General features: G+C 27.3%; 1 pseudogene; it reads left to right on the plus strand.

Moving 5' to 3' along the window:
• The first annotated feature begins 652 nt into the window (after positions 1 to 652).
• On the plus strand, positions 653 to 2,204 carry LOC110632688 (transcription factor MYB4-like; annotated as a pseudogene).
• Positions 2,205 to 6,628: the final 4,424 nt, after the last annotated feature.

A 6,628-nucleotide genomic window follows, 5' to 3' on the forward strand; every position in this document is an offset into this window, starting at 1 on the left:
TCGTGCCACAAAATCAAATAGTGACAATGTTAATTAATTTTATAATGTTTTTTTTTTATAAGCAAGTACTTTTACTAAATTAAAATGGTTGCGATCTATATTATACTTAAAAGTATTCAACGGCTATTAACCTTTGAGGACGTTATAACTACAACGCCTTCAAGGCACTCTAGAAGCCAGCTTGTGTTTATATTTAGTCAGGCTATTTTTAATAAAAAAGAAGAGAAATCTACCCATTTTCACCTAAGGCCTCTATTGACAGAGATCACAAGCCTTTACCCCCACTTTGATGATTCTGGAATATACTGATAGCAATAGACTGAACTGTAGATAGTCAAGCTTCTTTATAAATTGACTGGAATTCAAACCACACACAGTGGTTATTATATGGTCACAAGACTTTGACGCTAACACTTTTTAAGGAAGGAGAAATCCATTGTTCATCTTGTTAAGTATTCCGATTAGTATTAGTGTTATTATTCAATTGCTCTTAATTAACCCCTTTTTCCATTATTATCTTCTGTTGGGCCCTCACTCATTAATACATCTAAACAAATCCATATTCGATGGCTGAGAGTAGATATCGCAGATTTTAATACGGTTTTATATCCCAAGTTGTGGAAGAAATGAAATTGTGAAAGTACGTGTTGATTTTAGACAAGGAACACTTGACTTCAGGAATTACAAACAGAAAGACCCAGCTGGTTAGAAATGGTCAGGACAACTGCAGTTGACAAAAATGGATTGAAGAAGGGTGCATGGAATCAAGAAGAAGACGACAAGTTGAGAGCTTACATTCGGGCATATGGCCACGGGAACTGGCGTGAACTACCCAAGTTTGCTGGTGGGGAATCTTACTAGTTACTATCACTTGGAAAGATGAATTTTAAACAAAATCCAACTTAGGGTTTCTTCTTCAATTTGTGTCTGTCTATCATCCATGTTGCTTATATTTTAGCTGAATATTTAGATTCTATAGGAAATCTATTTTTTTTTTTCAATTTCATTTTGATGTTTCTGCACCTTCCAATATGTTTTGCTATCTTCCTTTTATTATATATTTTTCCTTTCATCACTGAAAAATAAAATAAATTTATATGCAATAATTATCTCCAAGTTAAAATTTGTTCATTTGGTTAATTATCTTATAACAGGCCTTTCAAGGTGCGGTAAGAGCTGCAGATTACGGTGGGTGAACTACCTTCGGCCGGGTGTAAAACACGGAAACTTCTCCAAGGAAGAGGATGATTTGATCATTCAACTACATCAAGAACTTGGAAATAAGTATTAACCCTATACTTCCAGTACATATCCTGTAGAATTATGAAGTTACAATTTAGGGGTTCTAGATATTATGTTGAGCTCAAAGTTTCCAGGAAACTTACATAGTTACCTACTAATTTTGAGGAAAGTTGACCGGCAAATGTGAATCATGGACATTAACTTTTACAATGCAGGTGGTCCACGATTGCGACGAACTTACCAGGAAGAACTGACAATGAAATTAAAAATCACTGGCACACCCACTTAAAAGGCGAGGGAAGCAATCCCAGGCATCAAATGTTCAGGCGAAAGAGCAGTCTAGCGAAACCCCAGAAAGCCTGATCAGTCCATGCAAAAAGTTGGAAGCAGCTGATGTTGCCAATAATACTCCATCTCTTCCAATAATATTAGAGAGCTTTCCTTTGTCCAAAGAAAGCTCTGATCATTCTTCTTTGTCTGCTGGCGTGAGTTTTGTTGCAGAAGATAGTCTCACCTTAATGGGAATATTTGAAGAATCAGGTGAAGATTTCTGGACTCAACCTTTTGTAGGAGATAATACCTACGACCAAGATGACTATACTTCATCTTTTGCTTTATACTATGATTACAATTTGGATTTCTTCGACCAAGTGCTGCAAGAACTGCCAGATAATTAATTAGTTTAAGATATATATATATATATATATAGCTTATGCTAAGGTGAGCAATACTTCAGAACTATAAATCGGACTACTACCTACATAGAAAATAAATGAGTGACAGATATGTATGTTTATGTTTCTCTCCAGAAGAAACCAAAAACTATTATCTTCTAATGATGCAAGACAGAATAAATTAGACTTGGCTACACCTGGTGTATTCTATGGATAGATGACCATGTGTGAGTAAGTTCCCATTATACACTATGTGTAGCTGGGCTTTGTATGCTAAGAATATATGAAATATCCATGCAATGAAAATAGACTATTTTCCTTGTATGCATCCATGCACTAGCATTTCTAATTTAACTATAGTTTTCTATGTTTGAGGCTTGTTTTTCTGTGTATGTTTATAAACGAGTATTGGACACTCATTATGGCTTGCCATACAGGTTAAGTTTTCATAGTTAATTTGGTTGCAATAATATTGCATTTTATTGGAATTTGTGCTTTGGCATTTATAATATATATATATTTTTTTTAATAGATAAGACTATGAAAATGTTTAAAAAAGTAAGAAGTTCTCATTTCATAATAAGAATGATCAATAATAGTTCAGTAAACAAGGTTTTAAATGATTTTATGAATATGAGAGTTAGTGAAAACTTCAAAATAGACAGCAAATATATTATCATATGCTATGTCCAATAAGTAGATGAAATAGTGCCAACCCAGGAAAATTTTAAATAGATTGCATATTGAAATTTCTATGCATGTATAATGTACATTATGGTTTGTAATAAGTCGTATATGTCACAGACTAGTTCAATTTTTATATATTTTCAATATCAAGTTTGTTGGTGCAATTATGTAATGTTAAAAATTAATAAAACTAGCAATGGTTACTAGAAATTTATAATGATTTAATAGATAAATGTTTTCAAGAATAAATTAGATTGAACTTTGTTGACTGAAAAATAAAAATTACTTGAAATAGTTACAAATAATTTTGTAATATTTTCTGATCCAATATTCAACAAGAATGATTCATTTTGTAATTTGGGGTTGAACGTCCTTTTGTAATGGAATAACCAACAATAATGGTTAAAAGGATTAATTATCTTTTACATGATAGGTTCTTAATAAATTTTTATTTTGCCTATCGGAAATGTGTGTGTGTGTAAACAACAGAAATTATGTCAGAAACAAGTTGGTTTGAAATTAAAGAAAATAATAGATTATTCAAAAGGATTAATTAAAAGGTTGAGTTTTGTTTACATATCAAAGTTTGAGTCAATGGGATAACATTCATGGCTACATCTACATTTGCAGAGTCATCTTATGCTTTGGTTTCTCGGCGTAGTTGTACAATAAAATTCTTTAAGTGTGATGGATATAGTATTTTATATCAAATAGAAAATATATTATGAAAAATTAGTTGTATTTTTATTTTTTAACAGAAAATAACAGAATTTTCATGAAAATATATATAATATAAATTTAAAGCTGCAATTTTTAATAAAAAAATTAATTTAAATCCATTATAAAAGAAAATAGTAATCATTTTTAATTTGAAATATTTGGTCGTGTTAATGGAACATTTAAACTCATCAATTAGCAAAAATCACCCTTCACTTGTAGTGATCAATTAACCAATAAATTTTAGTTTATTAAAAAAAAAATAAAATTAGTCTCCTATTATAGAGAAGATTTGCAATTCAAGAAACTCTTACCTTGATCGAATTCATCATGGATCTAAGATATAAAATTGTGAGACCCACCTATTTAATAAATGAATCCTACTATATATAATGTGGACATAATCTTAATAAGAAAAATCCCTACAATTCTTACTGTATCCTGATCCAAATAATAAAATACCACATTCAATGAACTAGTAACAGGGAGAGAAAGAAAATATTTTGTACACAAAACAAATCAAAGTACATAAACATATTTATATATTATGCATGAGGAGAAAATTTGCAATTCTTAGTACAAACTTATCTAAATAATAAAGCATCACACTTGACAACTCTATAAAATAGAAATAACATATTTCACTATAAATAGAAAATTAAAAAAAATTAAAAAAAAAAAGCAAAATCTATTAATCAAAACATAAACAAACTTATATATTATATATTATGCATGACTTCATTTGAAAAGATTTGATGAGCTAGATTATACTACAAGAAATATACCTTTAACGACAAATGTGTGAATTAATCACGACTAATACAGATTAGCAATGAATTTTAGCTACCAATTTATTGCTGCTGATTCGTTATTAAGTTAAAGTCTTTTAGTGAAGAGGTTTTCAACAACTGTAACAACCAATGAAATCTGACCTTCAGCAATTAATTTTAATATGTCACCAAAACCAATTGTATCAGCAATATTAACTATTGTTGTTTATTGAAAATTCAGTATGGAAAGGTCGATCAGAGTGCCAGATCAGAAAACGTGTTTAACACCAAGGCGACAAATCAAATCAGTTATAATAAAACAAAATTCGTATATTGACGTAGTTTGAATATTTTTGTTGGGTTTGACAATTACATGAGTTATTTTTCTTTAATTTAATATTATTAAATTCAGCATTAGTGGTTTTTTTATTAAAAAAAAATTAATACAATATAAAAATTAGTTTATTCTTTCATTTTACAATAATATTGTTGAAAACTGATTCGATTAATTCATAATTTCAATAGACATTGAAATCGATTTAGGTGTCACGTTTTGTAATTGTAATGATATAATTTTTTACTTGCATGCTTTATATCTGAAGCACCAACATTTGAATATTTATCAAAATATTAGTTCTACATTTTTTTAAAACAAAAAGTAGTTATGTGTAACATAATAAAGAATTTTTCACTTAACATACGTTGTCTTAAGTTAGATTTATTAAAAAGGTTCACTGGCCGTGTTTTAGTTGGACGGCATAAGTTATGTTTTTTTTTTCTGGTTTTTATATAATTTTTAATAAAAATTAGCTTGCTTATAAAAATAACATAATAAATAATTTAATGGAAATTTCCTTATATGAGTTTGTTGAAAGAAATTAAAAAAATAGCGATTTTTTATTTATCATTGGTCAGGTACTCATGGGTTTATCGTATAATTTTTTCATGATGGATTTCCATTTAAATTCAAATTTTTAATTTCATAGTTTAGAAAATAATTTCAATAGTTTAGAAAATAATCTCAATACCATTGAGCTAATTAATTTGTGATTTATTATACAACTCTGACGTAAAATATATAAAAACTTTTCAGTATTAGAATATGTCTATTTACCTATATTATTTTTAATGAATAAAAGCAATAAATATTAGGAGTAGAGAATACAGATTGAGGAAGCAACAGAAATATGACACGCATTTTAATATATTTTATTATCAAGCAAGAAAATTTGAGTTTTGTAGTCCAAAACTAATGAAATCTAAATCAATAAAATGTAGTAATTTTAAATAGATACTAAACATTATATATTAGATTAGTAATGAATATTGCAAAAGCATTATTAATGAATAATTTCTTATAAATCACCCTCCTACAAAATTAATGAATATTGCACTGATATATATATATATGCAACTAATTTTTGACTTGATTAATTGACTAAATTAATTAAATTTCAACATATATATGCGCGCACAAATGTGAAATTACGTATATAATTCAAAAAGCAACCGTAAATGCAAATTACACTAATGGTTTATTTTTTTTATTTTTAATACATATAATTTTTTAACACTGATACAAGTAATTGTGTTTGGTTGTAATAGTAAGATATATTAAAATTATAAAAAAATAAATAAATATAACCAATAAATTAAGAGAATGAAAAATTTTTATACTCTCCTGGATGTATATTCACCTAACTAATAAAAAGTTAATAAACTATAAATTTAAATAAGCTCTACCATGATTTTGAATAAGATCAACATAATTTTATATAATGTGGCATGTATATATTAATTAGATATATACACTTGAGTGTAGATAAAACTCATACTTAACAAAATATATATGGCTAATGCAATGACACAATGCATATGTCATAACGGAAGAATTGATAATTCTCCTTAAATTATTTCTCAGCGTTGCCAATGCTTGTTTTGAAAGTTTAAATTCATGTGATATAATATATTTACCTTAAAAAATTGCATGAAACTGCAATATTTGAACAGATATTATATTGATCTATTTCTCAAGAATGAAAAAAAAAAAAAAAAAAAAAAAAACTCTCATGCAAATAAGAAAAAAAAAACTTCAACTAAAAGAAGACAAAACTTTCACTAAGAAAGAAATAAAAAATAAAAAATTTTATAATAATGAGAAAAATAAAATATAAATAAGATACCTTAAATTATTAAAAAAATTTCATTAGTGAAAATGGCTGATAATGCCTTAAAAAAAATTATTTTGTATAATTGGCTTGATTGATATTTGAATTTGAAGCCTCATCATCTTAAAAATGGCTATAATATTATTGAATTAAATTTATTTGTAAATATATATATATATATATATATATATATATATATATATATATATATTTTAAATGCTAGAGTTTCATGAAAAATGAGTAATTAAAAATCCCCTTAAATTGCTAAACTATCCCAAGACATAACCTCATTGTGGGATGGAATTTTAACTTCATGAACTTTTCCTTTATCTGCCAAGGAGGAGAAAAGTGGGGAAAATTCAATGTAAGT

Source organism: Hevea brasiliensis, unplaced genomic scaffold (assembly GCF_030052815.1).
Source record: "Hevea brasiliensis isolate MT/VB/25A 57/8 unplaced genomic scaffold, ASM3005281v1 Scaf203, whole genome shotgun sequence".
NCBI classification, from domain to species: Eukaryota; Viridiplantae; Streptophyta; class Magnoliopsida; order Malpighiales; family Euphorbiaceae; genus Hevea; species Hevea brasiliensis.